Below are 20,231 nucleotides of genomic sequence, written 5' to 3'. Positions count from 1 at the left end.
GGTTTGGTTTGGTTTGGTTTTGGTTTTTTTTTTTGGCGCATTAGCTTCTATGGCTATAATGCGCCAAGACCATGTCAGTTATAAAAAAATTTAAACTTTCAGTGACCTAATTACTAGGTCACTATGTCCAAAGGTATAACAAATATATAAAGGGAAAATGTAAATTTTATATTCGATTAAAAATATTTATTGATTTTAAAAACCTAAAAACTGCAGACACATTGCCATTGTCGGATAAAATCTGACTGAGTGTACATGGCTCAGTCAGATAATTAAAAGCGGTAAAACGGATATTTCTAAAATGTGGACAATCAATTAAAATGTGTCTCATGGATAAAACTGTGCCACAGTTCTCGTACATAGGACAGTCATCTGCCCTCAGCAAAAAAGAATGTGTAAGATGACCGTGTCCTATGCGGAGACGAGCTAGAACAACTTCCTCCTTGCGATTCCTGCGCAGACTAGACTGCCACGGTTCAATTACAGGCTTTATTTGATATAATTTATTCGCAGTCTGTCTATTCCACGAATCCTGCCATTGGGAATGTATTTTCTCGTGTATTATTTGCCTGTAGTCTGTATAGGGGACTAACAGGCAGCGATTATTATTGGGAATTGCTGATTTGGCTGCGGCGTCAGCCAAATCATTTCCCCTAATCCCAATGTGGCTCGGAATCCAGCGGAAGCGGATGTCATATTCGCGTTCATGGAGAACGTGAATCTTCTGCTGAATGCTAGACAGAACTGGATGAGGATTATATCTCAAGGATATTAAAGCCTGTAACATGCTAAGAGAGTCGGTATATAAAATGAACCGTTGATATTGGCATTCACTAATGTGATCCAAGGCTAACTCTACAGCGTGCAGCTCTGCAGTAAATATGCTGCATTCAGAGGGAATCTGCTCTGATATAGTCCTGTCTGTAAAGACAGCAGCAGATCCCACATATGATTCTGACTTCGAACCGTCTGTGTAGACTGGCGCGAAGTCGGAATATTCAGTTCGGTGTGCTGAATGAAGCTGCAGGTAGACACATGATGGAGTGTCCGACTTTGCCCAGATTCTAAGCGACAAGTCGCATGCCGGAACACGAGCATGCCAGGGTGGAAAGGGTTGCTGTGATGTTTGGGCAACCTTGTCTACCTTGATATTAAGTTCATTGAGTAGCCCTTGGAGACGAATACCAAAAGGACGATTGGCAGTCTTACGGGTATTGTACAAGTTTTCCCATCGTGGCTCAAAAACGAAGGGCCACGTTGGGTGGTCTGGCAGGGATTTCAGTTTTAAAGCGTACTTTAGAGACAACTGCTTACGTCGAAGCGATAACGATGGTTCGTTTGCTTCGACGTATAAGCTCTGGACAGGAGATGTTCGAAATGCTCCAGTAGCGATACGAATAGCCTGATGGTGGACAGGGTCCAACCATCGAAGGGCACTGTCTCGGGCTGAGGAGTATACCTGGGACCCATAGTCTATTTTGGATCGCACAAGTGCACGGTAAAGCAGAAGAAGGGTGCATCTGTCGGCTCCCCAAGATGTAGAGGAGAGCGAGCGGAGAATATTAAGCCCGCGTGTGCACTTTGTGCGGAGTTGACGAATATGATCCAAGAAGGTCAGTTTTTTATCGAATATGAGTCCCAAGAATTTTGTGTTCGCTGCTACCGGAATTGCATTTTGTCCGAGCCTTAATTCAGGTTCAGGATGAAGATTACGCTTGCGACAAAAGACCCTTGCGGAACTCCTTCCCGCAAGAAGGTCGTAGAAAGGGAGTTAAAATATCATACTTGATAAGAACAACTCAATAAAAAGTTCTTAATGAATATAGGCAGGTTGCCTCATAGACCAAGGGCATGCAGGTCTCTAAGAATGCTGTGATGCCAGGTAGTATCAAATGCCTTCTCGATGTCAATGAAGACCATAACAAGGTGTTCATTTCTCACAAAGGCATTGCGAATTGCGGACTCGGCCTTGATCACGATATCCAAGGCAGACCTGTTTTGGAAAAAGCCACATTGACTATTACTCATTAGATTTTGGTCTTCAATTATCCAAACGAGTCTTCTGTGGATCATTTTCTCAAGGATTTTACTGAGGCAACTGGAAAAGGAAATTGGCCGGTAACTCAAAGGACTGGAGGGATCTTTACCGGTTTCAAAAAGATCAAAACTGTGGCATGGTGCCAAGACGTAGGATAGATGTTTTCCAGAAATATTCGATTATAAAATAATAGCAGCAGCTGCAATTGTTTGTCATCAAGGTGCTGTAACCTGATATAATATATTCCATCGGGCCCTGCTGCACTGTTGCATACTGTTCTAATGGCTTGTAGAAGTTCCAAATACTGAAGAGGCTGGTTATATGGTAAGAGAGGTGCGAAAGTTTATGGGTCACTATATAGATACCAAAAAATCAAGAACAGTGATGTTCTTGATTTTTTGGAATTCCGGGGAACAGCTTGATTCCACTGAGACTTTAGCAAAAGTTTTGCCCAAGGCATTTGCTATAGTCAGAGGAGCAGAGAGTTCTTGCCCATTCCAGGAAAGGATTATAGAAGGGATGGTCGGAAACTTTCCAGTAAGCTGTCTAATTTTCTTCCATATTAATTTGCAATCAGTGTTTCTATTTACAGTGGACACAAGCAGAGTCCAGGAATCCTTCTTGGCCTGTTTTTGAATGAGACGCGCTCTTGCCCTTAGTTTCTTATAGTTAATGAAATTAACTGTTGGTGATCGTCAAAATAAATTCCACGCTTCATTTTTTTTCCCTCTTTGCTTTTGTGCATTCTTCATTCCACTAGTAGTTAAAATGGCACCAGGGCATAGGATGCGTCAATGGAATAGAGGTTTTAGCTGCTGATAACAAGTGGGATGTGATATATTCCGTTACTTCATCAATGGGCTATAACCGTATAATTTCCTTATCCAGGGTGATAGCTGACTGAAATTTAACCCAGTTGGCATGAGAGAATTTCCATTTCCGGCAGGGTTCAGCTAATGGCGGTTGTGCAGTGAGCATATTACAAATAATTGGGAAATGATCGCTGCCCATGAAATCATTCATAACAGACCATTCCATGACTGAAAACAGTACTGGAGAGTATATTGTTAGGTCAATTGCAGAAGTTTGTCCAGTTGTCAATTGTATGTGCGTACGCTCACCTGTATTAAGAATGGTAAGATTTTGCCTATCCAGAAAGGTTTCAATCAGTCGGCCATGTGTATCTAATTTAGAAGATCCCCATAAAGGGTGGTGACCATTGAAATCCCCCAATCGACAGACAGGGGGAAGGTAACTGCAGTAGAATGTTTTCCAGATCTTCGTAAGAGAAGTTATGATTTGGTGGAAGATAGATTGAAACTAGTGTTATCGCAATCTGAGTAATGAAACGTACCACAACAGCTTCAATTTCTGTTTGAAGAACAATTTGCTTTGCTGGGATCTGCAAGTTTATCAGGATGGCCACATCACCATGGGCAGCATTTGATGCATTTGATCTTTTCGATATATAGAGTAGTTCTTTATGGAGGTGGAAATTTGGGAAGTTAAATAGGTTTCTTGCAAGCAGAAACCGACTGGAGAGTAGCGATGAATAAGGTCATGGATATCGTCGATATTGCTGGGAAGTCCTCTACAATTCCACCATAAAATATAAGGCATTATTTGAGATGAGCTGTATCTGACTGCTTTTTCAGTATGGCAGTTTTATGTCGGTCAGACTTCGGTTTGTCTTTTTTTTTTTTTTGGAAATATAGGCCGACTAGTGTCCATTTCTTCCTCCACATATATTTCTAAAATTGGGTCTTCCTGGTTGGATGAGTAATTAGTATCCATGGAGGTGTTTTGGATATTTTTTTTTTTGAATTGGAACTTTTACTATGTGATGCAGTAGCAATCACTGGTGGGGAAGGAGATGTCACTGGTATTGTAAGAGGAGTGTTAAATGCCTGTTCTGAGTGCTTAGGAATATTGGACTGTTGCTCAGAGAGACCAGCTCGAGCCCAATCGGAGATTGATATGTTTGAGGGGATGGTAATATCAGTTTGGGTGGACATTGTTGTTTTTGTGTAATACTTGCATAGTAGGAGCAATCTGGGCATAGTAGGAGCAATTATTTTCCTGGCTTCTTGATAGCTTACCTTGTTCTCAACCTTATATTTAACAATTTTTTTCTCAATTTTCCATCTGTCACACATTTTGGAATAGACAGGATGGTTGCTCTTGCAGTTGGGACAAGTTTTCTCTGTCACCAAACATTCAGATTGAGTATGATCAGAAGATCCACAGTTGGGCCAAACTGGATTTCCTCTGCATGTCGTCTGAGAGTGGCCATACTTTTGGCACTTGTAACATCTCAAGGGATTGGGTACATAGGGATGAACACTACAAAGTAGATAACCAGCTTTTACTGATAACGGTAGGTTTGGGGAATTAAACGTAAGGATAATATTCTTTGTAGGTAAGGTTATCGTCTTTTCTAATCATTATTCTTTTCGCTGCAATAACATTTTGATCTAGGAGCTCTTGAGTTATTTCTGTCTCCGTCACGTTCAACAGATCCCAGCTGCATATAACACCCTTAGATGTATTTAGGGTAGCATGAGGAGTTACTTTAACTGGTATCCCAGCAAAATTTGAAATTAGTAAGAGGTTCTTAGAATGTCTACGGTTTGCTATAGTTGGCCTCCAGATTGTAGCCATTTCACAGTCTTAGGAGATCCTGCAATACTTTCCAGGTGTTTCTGGATGAGGAAAGGAGATAATTTACTGAGAGGTTGTTCTGTAAGTGAATGCAAAATTAGAAATGCAGGACACTCTGTTGTTGGAGAATTTGTTTTCAACCTCTTGGGTTGTGATATGTCCTAATCAGTTTCATTTTGTGGCCGAGAGCTTGTCGGCTCTAACAGTGGAAACATATTTTGCTCCATATTTGCTCCTTTTAGCCCTTGGCAGTTCAACTTTTCTGCCAAGGTTTCCGGCCCCACCACAGGGAGGCAAGAGCAGTGCCTGGTGTGACCAAGCGGAAGTTAGTAAGGATAAGGAAAGAAAAATATAAAAGAAAGGTGGATTTCCTTCCCTACTCTCTACAAAAACTTTTTGGCAGAAGAGCTTCTATGAAATAAACAATTTTTTGAAAATGCAGGAACTTAAAAAGAACTACTAGTCGCTATATGAAGATCACTTACTGAAAGATCGCACAGATAATCGCCTGGTCATAATTCGCTTGGCACCGGGGGCCACTTAGTATTGTATAGTAAAGTATTATATTGTATAGTCAAGTATAGTATGGTAAATTAATTAACCTTATTAATTTTTACTGTTAATTAATTAAATTGTATTTAAACGGAATTCATGCCACAGACTAGAGCAGCAAAGCAATGTACACAAATTAGCTAGAGTGCTGTGGTTTGGGGGAAAACCGAAAAGGAGGCAATTCTCCAACGCATCACAGCCTAAAGAAATATGTAGCTTGTGAAATGTTTGCAGACCTGTTCAATTAAATTAATTAACCTTATTAATTTTCATTGCTAATTAATGAAATAGTATACGGCCTATGAACATTTATGGAAATTGTTCGAAAATAGTTAGGATGACCTTAGATTTTAGGGTTGGTAAAAAGAAAAGGTATTTTAGTAAATTACAACGCTTACGCAATAAGGTAAAGAGGTACCTACAGGGTAACGATTGGGGTCATTTAAAATCAGCCATTGAAATTAGGAAGCAAGCACTTTCAAATGAAATAAATACCAACACACAAACAAAATACACCGCTTACTCCTTACGAAAAACAGATGAATTATGGAGACTATGTTGCAAGCAGGTTTTGCTAAAAGTAGTGGAATGAGGCAAGTTGAAGGGTTGATACAGTAATACACAACAGATATTTTCGGATATAGTAACACAAGATAAAACTACTAAATTTAAAGAGGCACACACTCAGGATAACATTACTGAGCGCAATGTTGTTAATTTATCTTCATATGATTTGTCTATATCTCAGATAAATCTTTTAAGTAAAAGTCTTAATTACAATTTACCTCCTAAGCAACTTCACACAAAACAAAAGGTTATTGAATTTGAATATGGGTTAAGAAATGCAAAATATAGGGAGGGCCTAATGCAGCAGATTAATGGGGTTATCAATCAATCTAGGGCACTTATATATACCTAAATTATATACTTATAATTTAGGTATATAATCTTATATACCTAAATTATAGCTATATATACCTAAACAATCAATCTTATATACCTAAATTATCTAAAGAGCGTATTGGGTTATGGAAATTAAGACAGAATAACAATATAATCATACAGAAAGCAGATAAATGAGATACATTAGTTGTTTTAAATAAAGATGACAAACTCATGAATACTGTATCCAATAGATTCATTTACCAATTGGCAGAAAAAAAGTGTTTGACAACTTAATTAAACAGTTTAATAGAATGTTAACTGAATACAGGAAAAAAGATTATATTTCGATGGTACTGTTAAAAAATTTTAAATCTAGAACTAATAATGTACTCACTCGTTTTGGGAAGGTAAAGTTGCACAAAATGGAACAATCAATTAGACCCATTGTCTCCTATAAAAATTCAGCTTTTTCATCACTTGTGACATATTTTTATATGGGATTATTAAACCTTTACGTCTGACACTAGCATTTAGTATATATAGAATTCGAATATGCTGTTCAATCAGTTAAAAGAGAAAAAGTTAAATACAGATGATAAATTATTTTCCCCTAGATGTAGTTTCTTTGTACGTGAATGTACATGTCGAATATGCTTTAGACACAATGTGGGATCTAATTAATGATGATTCTATAATTTTAAATAAGACTAATTTACCAAAAACTGAAACATTTCACCTAATCAAGTTTCTTGCTCAAGCCAATTATATTCATTTCAAATCCAAAATTTATAGACAAATATTTGGATTACTGATGGGTCTTAGCCTGAGCGGACTTGTTGCCAAAGTTCATCTTAATAAAATTGAACAGTTATATTTAAGACCGTTTCTTCCAAGTCTAACATTTTATGGTAGATACTCGGATGATATCTTAATCATTATGAAGGATGATACAGTAAATAAGGTTTTGGATTTATTTAATAAGATACATACGACTTCATTTTACTTTAGAAATGGAAAATCCACAGAAAAAATCTATAAAATTCCTAAATTTTACTTTATCTAGGGTTAATGAGAATATATTTTAAAATTTATAGGAAACCAACAAATATTGGCAAATTCTTACACAGTTCTAGCTATCATCCGTTCACATATAAACGGAGTATTATTTTTAATCAGTTTTATAATGCATATAAATATAGCTCTACTCAGGAGTTATTACTAGATGAACTTATGGAACTTGTGAAAATATTTCTAAATAGGGGTTACACATTTGGTACCATTATGAAGATAAGACAACAAGCAAAATATAAACTAGAGACTGGTAAAATGAACAATAGGCCTGAACAGAAATAGTTTATTAAAGTTCCATATGTACAGTACTGGTACATACATTTTGTTAATATCTTTAAAAACACAGAATTTAAGATAGTTGACGATTAGTAAACTCCACATTGTTTTGAAATGTAGAACGGTGGACTCCGTTTCAACCAGGATTCACATAATGTAGTTTACAATATTACTTGTGGCGAATGTAATTCCTTGTATATTGGTTCAACACAGAATTGTCTTTCAATGAGGATACAACAACATGCGGCATCAGTCAAGGCAAGAAGGACATGCGCCTTGGAACCTGCTTTTCATGCTATCAATGATAGCTGTTTTTCTTTTTAATGAAGCAAAAGTTTTAAATGGGCAACATGAATATATTAAATTATTGATCGCTGAAACTCTTGAAATGAGGTTAAACGCAAATTCCATAAATGTTCATAGGCCATATACTATCTCGGACTTGTGGACTTTCACACACATTTGTGAATGGTAATTCACACATTGGTTTAGTAAAAATAATCTTGTATCAGGTAGTCGATAGGTTTAAATATTAAAAAAGGGCAAGTTTCATTCGCAAAAAACACTTTACTTCTTGTGAGGACGGAGTGTACCCAAATAGGTTTGGTCCCTTATAAGAAGTTTGGACAATTTTATGATTTTAGATATTTTAATCTGGGGTTTTTTTTTTTTTTTTTTTAAGGATATATCCGACAATTGTTTTCAGTTATCATGTCAACATGCAGTATTGGTCTTGGTTGTTTTGGGGGTGTTGATGACTGTCGACTTCTTCTGGCTTTTCCTGATGCGTTATGTTGGAGATGAGAATTGAATGCATGACAATCTTTTAACAAGTATTTATTTATATAATTTTAATGTAATTTTAATAATTGATTTTATTTAATATTAAATATGGGACATTTATTAATATAATTATATAATCACATAATCCTTCCAACATGATTGTTGAAAGAATTCTGATCCTACATAAAGGTATGAGGTTTCCTTTTATAGTTTATAATTATTAATATTAATAGTACTGTAAAATGAAGCAAGGAAGTGAATCTGAGCATCAGCACAAAAAAAAAAAAAAAACACCCACCAGTCCCATCGGTCTACCCCCTGTAATAAATTCTTTCTCTGAATAGACATCCACTTTCACAACACAACACATACTGTGTTCCGACAATCAATTACATTCTGGCTGAAAGCAAATTTTAACACATCTATTTTGCAGTTATCCTTTTTTCAATTTAAGTTTATATCCTCTTGTTAGTGTTGTCTGAGTGAGAGTTAAAATGCCATATCATAAAATTTTATCAATTAAAATTTAAAGCATTAAACACTTCAATGAGGTCTCCTTGCAAGTGTAGAGTTTCCAAGGGCTGCAATTTGCAGAAACGAGATTTGCTTTTATGGTAAGAGTGCCCTTTGTATTACTGACTAATTGATTGCTCTTATTTGCACCAATTCCAAAGAGATCCATATCTTTCTTAAAATGAGGCTTCCAGACCTGTATGCAATACTGAAGATGTCGCCTAACTATTGCTTTATGCAATGAAATAATCACCTTCTCCCTTCTTGCAAAATTCCTGTATATCTTAACAGTATCCCCATGAGCTGTTCTAGAAACCTATTCACACTGCTTGGAGAACTTCATGTCAGACTGTACAATTACCCCTATGTCTCATTAATTCTCCACCTACTTGAGTGTGGTACCACCAAACTGGTATGTTATTCTAAGACTGCTGCTGCACATATGGCAGTATCTTGCATTTAACACTGACAAGCCACTTCTCAGTCCATCTGACTAATGTATTTGAGTCTTACTAAAGTATGTCTTGATTTCTGTCATTAACCATCTTGACAACCTTTGTCAAATAAATAATGAAAGCACAAGGGGCAAAGCACTGAACCCTAATAGTGTCCACTAATAACATCCATCCCATTATGCATAGAACTGATGAGACTTGTGGCAGAGAAGAAAAATGCATGGGCTGCATACAAATTATCAGGCGACACAGAAGCATATGGTAGATATAAGCTAGTCTATAATAAAATCACAAAGGAGATTAGGCAAGGAAAGGCAAGTTAGGGGAGAAATCTTTGGAAAACGATGCAAAGAAAAACAGCAAAGACTTCTTTACGTATGAAAACTCTAGAAGGAAGGAAGGAGATGAATCCACTTGATATAGTAGTAGTAGCAGCAGCAGCAGTGGCATGTGATGCAAGAAAGCAAGTGTATGAGCTTATGCAGCATCAGCCAAAAAAAAAAAAAAAAATCACACCATTCCCTCCAAATGCCTGTCCAGTGTTCCTCCTTAAATTTATTCAACCTATCAACCTCCACAACGACAGATGGAAGTTTGTTCCAGCAATTAACCACCCGCTGGCTAAAGGCAAATTTCCACACATCTATTCTACATCTGTCCTTTCTTAATTTGAATTTGTGCCCCCTTAGGTTCGTAATCTGAACAAGTGGAAGGATCCCATCAGAATTCAGCGTGCTCAACCCATTCAAGGCCTTATACACCTCAATCAGATCACCATGCAGGTGCCTAGTCTCCAGCCACTGCAATTTGCAGAACTTAAGCCTCTCTTGGTAAGAGGATCCCTTCATTCCCCTCACCAATCTTGTTGCCCTTCTATGTACATGCTCAAGTAAATCTACATCCTTCCTAAAATGAGGCCTCCAGACCTGTACACAGTACTCAAGGTGTGGCCTGACCATTGCCTTATACAGAGGGACAATCACCACCTTTTCCCTGCTAGCAAAATTCTTATATATCATTGACAAAACCCCATGACCTGCAATATCGATGGTTTCTTGATGATCCTGCTCAGACAGCTGACAAATTGAGTAAGTATTTTGCATCTACATTCACACATGATGAATTCTGTAGGGAAGTTGAGAACAGAAGCTTATTAAACTCAAAAAGGGAGCTAAATGATTTTGTAATAACTGAGAGCAAAGTGGAGGAGAAATTGAAGTTAAAATTAAGAAAGGCACCTGGGGTGGATGAGATCTATCCAGTGATATTAAAGAAGGTGGCAAAGGAAATAAACAAACCCTTAGCCATAATTATGAGAGCATCCTTCGACTCAGAGGAAGTCCCCATGGACTGGAGATGTGCAATTGTATTCCCAATTCACAAAGGGAGATCAAAGGTTGACACGATTAATTACAGAACTGTAGTTTAACTTCTGTTCTGTGGAAGGAAAATAATGGAGTCACTGGTTAAAGGGTTGTTATTGACAGTATGCTACTGCAACAGGGTCTAGAAAAGTTGGGCAGATGGGCTAAGAAGTGGCAACTGAACTTTTAACATGGACAAATGCAGAGTACTGCATATGGGTAGCAGTAACCCCAGAGAAATATACCAACTGTGTGGTACTATGCTCAGGGTAGTGGAAAATGAAAAAGATCTGGGGATAATTGTATAATCAGATATGAAGTTTTCTGTGAAGTGCAGGTAGGCTGCCGGAGCAGCTCATGGGGTCTTGTCAATGATATACAGGAATTTTATTGCAGGGATAGGGAAGTGATAATCTTTTGTATAAGGCAATGGTCAGGCCAAAGTTTGAGTACTGCATACAGGTCTGGAGGGCTCATTTTAGGAAGGACGTAGAGTTTCTAGAGCAAGTACAGAGAAGAACAACAAGATGGTGAGGGGAACAAAGGGGTGCCCTTATCAAGAAAGACTTAAGTTCTGCAAATTGCAGCATCTGGAGACTAGTCACCTGCAAGGTGATCTGACTGAGATGTATAAGGTCTTGAATGGTTTGAGCAGGCTCACTGCTGATGGGCTTCTTCCTCTTGCTCAGATTATGAACCTGAGGGGACATAAACTCAAACCGAGAAAAGACAGTTGTAGAAAAGATATATGCAGAAGTTTGCCTTTAGCTAGCAGGTAGTTAATTTCTGTAAGAGACTTGCAACTGTTGTTGTGGAAGTTTATACTTAAATAAATTCAAGGAAAAACTGGATAAACTTTGGGAGCGAATGGATGGTTGAAATTGGAAGTGTTTTTTTTTTTTTTTTTTTTTTTTGACTGATGCTGTATAAACTTGCTTTCTTGCATCATATGCTTCTACTAATGCTAAAGTAACTTGCCCCTAATTCTGCAGTGTTCCAATTTGTACAGCAGTCTTTCATTTGGAACAGTGTTAAAATCTTTCCTTAAATCTAAATATGTGATGTCAAAATATTATTTGCATCCAGTTCCTTTATTACTGCATCATAGTAGTTAATCAGATTGTTCAGAGAAGGATCCGCAAGCTGAAGGATAACATCAGTGGGAAGAGATGTTTCTGACTTTCCAGTGATTGTAGCTGTGGGAGCATGGTTAGGGGGGAATCAGGATAAAGATTTCCCCCACCCCAATGGGATCAAAGTACTAGAGCAGTGGTTTTTGCCCTCTTTTTAATAACGGCATCCCTGAGTAATTTATTTTATTTTGTGGCACCCCCTACTCAATTTTCTGCCTGTTAGATCGGATTCTCTCTCTCTCTCTCTCTCTCTCACTCCACACACACACACACACACACACACACACACACACACACACACACACACACACACAGGGTGTCTCAAAAATATTGGTACAAACATTTAGGGGAGGTAGGCAACATCTAAAGGAATGTGAATCGCATAGGAGCCCATAACTTGAAACGTCACGGGAAAGTAGTAGCAGAGGCACAAGAAGCAGAAATGACACAAGACAGTAATTAGTGGCAAACATTTATTTGAGATAATATTAACAATGGAGTACGAGAAGGATGCATTTCATGATGTTACAACAGATGCTCGAAGGTTCCACCATGAGACACGATACATGCTTGACACCGATGCAGCATGGATTGGCGGACACAGTCGAACACACCTGGAGTTTCTTTGAAAGTAGCAGCAGCGCAGACGAGTCTTGCCACGAGATCCATTTCCATCTCCACAGGCAATTCATACACGATAGATTTAAGGGCCCCCCCACAGAAAGAAATCAAGACTCGATAAATCAGGTGAGCGTGGGGGCCAGGCAACGGGTCCACCATGGCCAATCCATCGATGCCCAAAATGCCTGTTCAAATGGTCACGAACACCTTCCATAATGGGCAGGCGCCAGTCATGTTGAAACCAAATGTTGCGTCTAACATTTGCTGGAACATCGTCAAGTAACCTTGGTAGAACTTGTTCAAGAAAGATCCAATATTTAGCGGAGATCGTGCGGGATGGTAACAGGTATGGACCGACTAAGAAGTCACCGACCATACCTGTCCACATATCTACTGCAAAGCAATGTTGTGCCACATGGGGGTGCACACTGTGTGGGTTGTTGTCGTGAGCCCACACATGAGCGTTGTGCTGATTGAATAAGCCCTCCCGAGTGAAATAAGCCTCATCCGTGAACAAAACATAGGCTGGAAAATTCAAGTCTTGAACACTTTCTTGGAGAAACCACTGCACAAAAGCGACACGTGCAGGATGATCTTGTGGGGGGGGGAAGCAGTAACTGAACCCTTTGGAGATGAAAGGTGTGTAAGGAATCGTCGTGCCAGACACGCTGTAACACTGCAACGAGACACTCCTAAAGGAGAGGCAATGGCACGTGTGCTGGTAGTAGGATTATTCTGGACGGCATTGAACACACTTTCTTCCATGGCTGGAGTTCACGTCGAACGTGGCCTGCCCGCACTACTCCTGTTACCTCTAAATGACCCATAATAGCACAAATTTTGATGCACATGTGCAAACAAACGATGGTCCAGTACATTTCTGTCTGGGAAGCATTCTCCATAAATTCGTTGAGCGGCTCGTCCATTGCCCTCTGCTAATCCATACACTAGGTGCATGTCTGCCAGCTCACAGTTCGTACATCGATGCATGCTCTTCGTGCGGCGTCTACCTCACCGTCTACCGACTTACAGTGACGTTTTCAGTTATGGGTTCCTATGCGATTCATATTCCTTTAGATGTTACCTACCTCCCCTAAACGTTTGTACCAATATTTTTGAGACACCCTGTATATATGAGATATTTATTTTTATATCAAACTATAAAGCTTAAGAAAAGGTATAACCATAACCTACAAAGGGCTCTAACTATTTCAATATATAGATAAGTCATACTAATTCCAATATTAACAAAATAAACAATCAATATTACCATAAAGTCATTATTGAATAAGGCCTACATCGAAAGCAAGTCAAAGGGGGCTAGCACATCTCAATATATGCCATCAATAACAACATGAGCTATCTGTTTCTGCTAGTTACATGCCAGCCTCTCCATATTCATACATACTAAATAAAGTATACATAATAGCATTAAGATTAAATTTAAGTTTAAATTTAAGTAGCTAAATGAGCTAATGTAACCAAAATAAATATGAAATTCATAATACAAAATTTGAATGGCAGACTGGCAAAATATAACTGCTAGCCCTAAAAATAGCCAACCTCAAACATTAATGGAATATTTACACAAGTATTTCTGTTTCCATAGCAAAATGGACAGGATGAAAAAAAAAAAATAATAATTGTGAGAGCATAAGCCCAAAAAATAGGCGAAAGGAATAGGCAACAAATATAGCAATAATACCTCAATCTCCCTCGAATTACTCTAATAGATTTTGAGGCATAAGATACAAGAGTTAGATAGCATAAAGATAAAAGTAGAGGTAAAGACAGCAAACTACTTCGGAAAATTATAGGGGGTGTAAATCCCCATCCCTTAGCAGGGTTCCTGGTAATTCGTTGTGTAAAGTAACTTGTACTAATCCAATTAAGATTAAAGTATTCTAAAATAGAATTAAGGTTAAAGTTAAAGGCCATAATAATAGAAGAGCAAGCTGAACTTACAGAACAAAGCAAAATTAACCAATACATCTGAACAAAGCAAAATTTTACAAATACATCAGAGAAGAGCAAACAAAATGTGGATAGACCCAATCTGCTGCATGAAGTGAAAGAAAGTTCAAAGCTCCCTCTACTGTCATATGCAATTACGGAAATGGTATTCTCCATTAAAAGCATTGTGGACATAATCAACCTCTGGACAAAAAAAAAAAATATTCCTTCCCATAAAACAACCATGGGTACAATTTTTTCAGAGCGTAAGACACAGATCAACAGCTTTATATCATTATACATATACATATAATAATTTTATTCTTTATATAGAAGTACTAAATAAACAATTATAGATCATCACAAAATTAAAAAGATACCATACACCTTTTTATAATGAAATAAATATATAAATTTAAAAAAAAAATAAGTTTAAGTAACTTAAACCCAAATTACATGGCACCCCTGAAATGTTGTTGCAGCATTCCAGTTGAAAACCACTATACTAGAGCATTGGTGGAAGCAATGCATTGCAGTGGCCAGGGTCTACGTTGAAAAATAAAAAGGGAATCATAATGGTATAGCTTTCCTGTATGTGTGTTAGAATAAAAAAATTTTTGAACTAGCTTTGTACATACACATTCATACGCTATTGGTTCCTCACACAAAAGATTCATGTATGCATGGATACTCTGTAGTTTATTTTAAAATTACTCATTGCAACAAGTTTGCCATTATAAATAGTAACAGCACTGAACTGTGTATAGTGGACAAAAGAGTCCTGATTTTGTGGTGATTTTGTTGCTTGATCAGCAAAATTCTTTTCCTACAATCCTGACATGAACTGGGATCCAACAAAAATAGATATCGTAATTTTCTTTGAGCAGAGATAAACAGTAAACTGTGTTTCTTGCAAAAATTTGAATGAGAATGCTTTTTTTTTCACTTTGTAGAGCTTACAGCACAGACACAAGAAATTTGTATATATAAAGTACTTTTGATGTTTAGCCTTCAGATATTCAAAAGCTAGCTGTATTGCATAGAATACAGCCACATATATGCTGTATTCTACAATGTCTACTTGGCAGAGTTATGTCCAGAAAGACTGCCTGCTGCTCCTGCTAAAGTTTCAGGTTTTGAGTAAGCAGTGTAAACACAGCTATATAAGAAAACTGGGAATGGTGAGCTGCATATAGCTGTTGGAAGTTGAGCGTAGGTGGGTCATTTTTTCACCACTTCAAAAATGATTGATCATAAAATTTGAGTATAAATACTACAGAGCAGAGGAGAATGCAATAACTGAAGAGCTATGTGTTTTTGATCTGATTGTGTTATTAGGAATTTTCATATTCAAATTCCTAGATATCTACTGGAATTTCAAAGGATATTATATATATATATATATATATATATATATATATATATATATATATATATATATATATACATATTGCAAACTCTAATTTATGTGACAATTAAAATATTTATATTAAAGAAAAACATGTGAAAATTTAATTCTGTAAATAACTATACTAAAACTTATTTTCCTTTACTTCAAATAAAAAATGTAAACCTCTGTGGTATATTCAGGCATATTCCTTAAAAATGGACAGTGAATTCATCATAAATAAAAATGAATTTTTTCTGACATAAATCACGCATTTTTACATAAAAACAACTACAGTGCATTCTGCAAATGATTAAAATTAAAATATTTTATACAAAATTAAGAGTGAATTATATACAATGCTTATTTTCAGAGAAAGCAATTCCTTCAATTTTTTGGTCCATTCACAAAGGATCTTTATACTGCGGCATGACCACTAGGTCAGAGGAGTTTACAATAAATCATGAATACAATCATTAATCATGTTCAGCAGTCCACTCAAAGAGCATGTACTACTGCTCTCACTTCTGACCACTTGGCTATATCAGGCCTTATGAAATTCATAAGAATGAACTTCTTATAATATTAATATTTTGGAAATAAACAAGGAGTTACCTTTTATTCAGTCCGTAGGATTTCTTCTTTCCCAAATCTCCTTATACGAATAAATTACGAAATGAAACTTAAAACAAAATTACATAATTAAAATAATTTAAAACTCATAATGCATTCCTCACTACTGACACATGGACAGTCCAACACCCCAGGATCACAGCGGTGAACCCCGACCCCAGAAATATTAAACCCCCCATGCAACTTCTAATGAAGGAAGACATTTTATCACAAATGCGAAATTGGAATACAAATAAAGTACTATTAAAATGCGATAAAAGTACGATAAAACCATGCAATTAAAAATTTCCTCACTGGAATACGAATAAATTACTATAAAAATGCGATAAAACAAAGGAATTAAAGGATTCCACCCTTAAGCGGACTAAAACTTTGACTACTGCCATGTTCACAAGGTGGAATGAAACTGCTGAAACAGGTGTATGTTGGGAATCTTATAAATAGGAGATTAGTCTTTGGTACGCATGCGTTCAAAGGTCCAGGAATCAGATATGAGAAATGGACGACGAATGTTAAGAGTTTTTTTGTATTTTCATTTCTAAAGTCTCGGCAATCAATAACTTAGTATAATTGTGTTGAATACTTAAAATTTTGGCTTTGTTAAACAGGAATGTGTGGTTTTCATTTATTGCATGGAATGCTAGTTCCGATGCATTCGCCTGTGATGCCCGAACTGATGCTTCATGTTGCCTAACCCTCGAGTTTAAAATGCATCTGGTAGATCCAATGTAAGATGAATCACAATCCTTACAAGAAATGTGGTAGACGAGATCATGTTTGTCCAGAAGTAGATAGTACCGTGTGATTTTTGAGTGTAGCATATAATTTGCGGACCGGCTTTGGTACTATTTGCATTTCTGTATCTCTAAAGAGGTTGATCATTTGTTTATACCAGTGTTCAACATACAGCATTGAAATAAAATATTTTTTAATCAATCCTGTCATTATGTTTGTTATTGATTATTTTGTCATCCACTTCTAATTTAATGCTATTGATAGAGGTAATCAAGGTATCCTCTATAATAAGGTATTGTGTGGAAGAATATTTGAATGCATTTAAGAACTGGTTTAGCATGATTGACCTTTTATATGAGTATGGGTGATAGCTACTATAGTGTAAGAACATCCCCGTATTCGTGGGCTTACGATAAATACTGAAATTAATATTTTCACCCTCCCTCTTAAGTGTAAAGTTTAGAAAATTTATGGACTTTGTTTCTTCTTGTTCTATCTCCAGAGTAAATTTTAACCTAATGTGCATATCATTAAAAGTTTGCAAAACTTCATTTGTAGCGTCATTATCCGTTATAATGAGGATGTCGTCGAGGTATCTTCCATAAAATGTGATTTTTGGTAAAAACTGTGTTAAATGTATATTTTCCAATCTATCTAAATACAACTCCGATATTAGGCCGCTCAAGTTTAAACCCATAGGCAAACCAAAAATCTGTATATAAATTTTACTTTCAAATAAAATATAATTAGCCTCAACCAGTATAACTTAATTAGCTCAAATATCTCTTTTTGGGCAACTTCATACCGTTATTTACACCCAAATTACATCCAGTGCATACATTACATTAACATTAGGTATAATGAAACTACGTCAAGGGAAAATAATTTAACTCCTCCCTCAATTTTAGTCTTTTAAATTTGTATATAAGGTATCATAATTCTTTATACTATATTTTTTAATACCTGCTGAAAAGGTTCTATAATCCAAAATGTGTTGCCAAGGCAGAAAAAGCAGAATTTTTGTATGATACTATAGGCCGAATAGGGTGTCCGGATTTGTGTAGTTTTACTTGTCCAAAGAGAATGGATACATTATTTGTTCTGGCTTTTAGTTGCTTTAGTTGTGCCATTGAAATGTAATCCTTTTTGTGAAATAAGGTAAGTAATTTGTTGTATCGATTAACCTCATTATCAAACACGGGAGAGTCTACCTCTTGGTATGTGGATACCTGATATAATTACTAAATACAAGGTCTACTACTAACTGTTTCTTTGCGAGTGTGTGAGAAAGAAACAGTTAGTAGTAGACCTTGAATTTAGTCTTAGCAACATCCCCCCCAAAAAGATGTTTCAATCTAACAGGTTAATCAGATCATAAACAAATCCTAGAAAGTCAGGTGTAACGAGATTAAATAGAAATAAAGTTATTGCTTTACGGGAATTAAGGGAAAATAGAGATATTGTAATTCACAAAGCTGATAAGGGGGATACTGAAGTCATTTTAAATAAAGCGGATTATAATAAAAAATTACAGGTAATTATATCAGATAGTTCTATATACCAAAAGGCATACTCTCCTGTGTTTGATAATGAGGTTAATCAATACAACAAATTCCTTACCTCATTTCATAAAAAGGATTACATTTCAATGGCACAACTAAAGCAACTAAAAGCCAGAACAAATAATGAACCTATTCTCTTTGGACAAGAGAAACTACACAAACCCGTACACCCTATTTGGCCTATAGTATCATACAAAAATTATGCTTTTTCCGCTTTGGCAACACATTTATATTGGATAATAAAACATTTTCGGCATGTATTAAAATATAGTACAAAGAATTATGATACCTTATATACAAATAAGAATTAGTAAAAAATTCAAATTTAAAAGAATGTAAAATTGGGGGAGGAGTTAAATTATTTTTCCTTGACATAGTTTCATTATACATTAATGTTAATGTAATATATGCACTGGATGTAATTTGGGATTTAATAAATAATAGCACTATTAGTATTAACAGTACGAAGTTGCCCAAAAAAGAGATATTTGAGCTAATTAAGTTACTGGTTGAGGCTAATTATATTTTATTTGAAAGTAAGATTTATAGACAGATTTTCGGTTTGCCTATGGGTTTAGACTTGAGCGACCTAATATCGGAGTTGTATTTAGATAGATTGGAAAATATACATTTAACACAGTTTTTACCAAAAATCACATTTTATGGAAGATACCTCGACGACATCCTCATTATAACGGATAATGACGCTACAAATGAAGTTTTGCAAACTTTTAATAATATGCACATTAGGTTAAAATTTACTCTGGAGATAGAACAAGAAGAAACAAAGTCCATAAATTTTCTAAACTTTACACTTAAGAGGGAGGGTGAAAATATTAATTTCAGTATTTATCGTAAGCCCACGAATACGGGGATGTTCTTACACTATAGTAGCTATCACCCATACTCATATAAAAGGTCAATCATGCTAAACCAGTTCTTAAATGCATTCAAATATTCTTCCACACAATACCTTATTATAGAGGATACCTTGATTACCTCTATCAATAGCATTAAATTAGAAGTGGATGACAAAATAATCAATAACAAACATAATGACAGGATTGATTAAAAAATATTTTATTTCAATGCTGTATGTTGAACACTGGTATAGACAAATGATCAACCTCTTTAGAGATACAGAAATGCAAATAGTACCAAAGCCGGTCCACAAATTATATGCTACACTCAAAAATCACACGGTACTATCTACTTCTGGACAAACATGATCTCTTCTACCACATTTCTTGTAAGGATTGTGATTCATCTTACATTGGATCTACCAGATGCATTTTAAACTCGAGGGTTAGGCAACATGAAGCATCAGTTCGGGCATCACAGGCGAACGCATCGGAACTAGCATTCCATGCAATAAATGAAAACCACATATTCCTGTTTAACAAAGCCAAAATTTTAAGTATACAACACAATTATACTAAGTTATTGATTGCCGAGACTTTAGAAATGAAAATACAAAAAAACTCTAACATTCGTCGTCCATTTCTCATATCTGATTCCTGGACTTTTGAACGCATGAGTACCAAAGACTAATCTCCTATTTATAAGATTCCCAACATACACCTGTTTCAGCAGTTTCATTCCAACTTGT

The 20,231-nt window shown here is 36.3% G+C and overlaps 1 protein-coding gene across 1 annotated transcript in view; it reads right to left on the bottom strand.

Annotated features, from left to right (window-relative positions):
• The window catches only part of Arms (Ankyrin repeat-rich membrane spanning), a 680,132-nt gene that overhangs the window by 367,930 nt on the left and 291,971 nt on the right, over nt 1-20,231 (bottom strand). The window lies entirely within an intron of this gene.

Source organism: Mastigoproctus giganteus, chromosome 9 (genome assembly GCF_048544385.1).
Source record: "Mastigoproctus giganteus isolate SK-2022 chromosome 9, ASM4854438v1, whole genome shotgun sequence".
NCBI classification, from domain to species: Eukaryota; Metazoa; Arthropoda; class Arachnida; order Uropygi; family Thelyphonidae; genus Mastigoproctus; species Mastigoproctus giganteus.
Note: the sequence above shows the minus strand (reverse complement) of the source record. Positions and strands in the feature narration are given on the sequence as shown.